Raw genomic sequence first — 1398 nt, forward strand, 5'->3', positions numbered from 1 at the left:
AGCCTCCCGAGTAGCTGGGACTACAGGTGTGAGCCACCATGCCCAGCTAATTTTTGTATTTTAGTGGAGACAGGGCTTCACTATGTTGGCCAGGATGATCTCAAACTCTGGACTTCGTGATCCACCCAACTTGGCCACCGCGCCTGGCAATGTTTGTATTTTTTAGTAGAGGCAGGGTTTCACCATGTTGATCAGTCTTGTCTTGAACTCCTGACCCACCTGCCTCGGCCTCCCAAAGTGCTGGAATTATAGGCGTGAGCCACTGCGCCTGGCCCACTTAACCTTTCTTAGCATATTTTTTTTCCATCTGTAGAAAGGGGAGATGGGGCTTTATTATCCCTAAAGGTCTTCCCAGAGCTGTAATGCTTTTTATAATGGTTATAAAAGTAAGAATGGCGTATATCACTTAAGCCTAAGAAAACTGGGTAGAAGGGCTATAAGAAGTTAAGGTTAACATAAAATCAGAGACAGTTTTCTGAAAGCTGAGTGGGCACAGAATACTATGCAGCTGTGTTAAAGAACAAGATCATGTCTTTTGCAGCAACATAGATGGAGCTGGAGGCTGTTCTCCTAAGTGAATTAACGTAGGAATAGAAAACCAAATACTGCATATTCTCACTTATAAGTGGGAGCTCAACATTGCATACACATGGACACAAAGAAGGGAACAATAGACACTGGGGCCTACTTGAGGGTGGAGGGTGAGGACTGAAAAACTATCTATTGGATACAATGCTCATTACCTGTGAGACAAAATTATCTCTGCCCTAAATCCCATGACATGCAATTTACCTATGTAACAGAACTGCACATATATCCCTTGAACGTAAAATAAAGGTTGGAAAGAAAAAATTTTTTTAAAAGCTGTGTGGAAATAGTAGTGGGAAAGTATAAATTAGAAAATAAAAATATTGGATTGTGCCAAGGATTAGAAAATAAAAATATTGGGTTGTCCCCAGGTGAGCCTTGGCACACTATTGGGTCACAAATAGCTTATAGCTGTGTAGATACTAATTCCTTCTGCCTGTTTCTTTTACCCCCAGAGTACCTGGAAATGTCATTTTCTATGTGCTTCAGTATACGCTTTTAATGTATGTTTTCTGTGTGTTCTGTGATAGCAAAATGGTAGTGAAGTACTAAATTAGACTGTTAGGATGTCACGTAGCCAGCCGTTAGCACAAACTTTGAAATCAAACAGGTTCTAATCCTGATTTTACTACTTATCAATGACTTAATATCTTTAATTTTCTTTAAGCCTGAATTTCTCCCAAGTGTAAAATGTTATCCACATCATAGATCTGTTGTGAGAATTAAATGGAATGCTACATAAAGGGTAAAGAATATCGTCAGTGCTCAATAAGAGTTAGCCGTTACCATTAGTCACAGTGTCAGTAGTAA

The sequence above is a fragment of the Cebus imitator genome, unplaced genomic scaffold, assembly GCF_001604975.1.
Source record: "Cebus imitator isolate Cc_AM_T3 unplaced genomic scaffold, Cebus_imitator-1.0 Scaffold82, whole genome shotgun sequence".
Lineage (NCBI taxonomy): Eukaryota > Metazoa > Chordata > Mammalia > Primates > Cebidae > Cebus > Cebus imitator.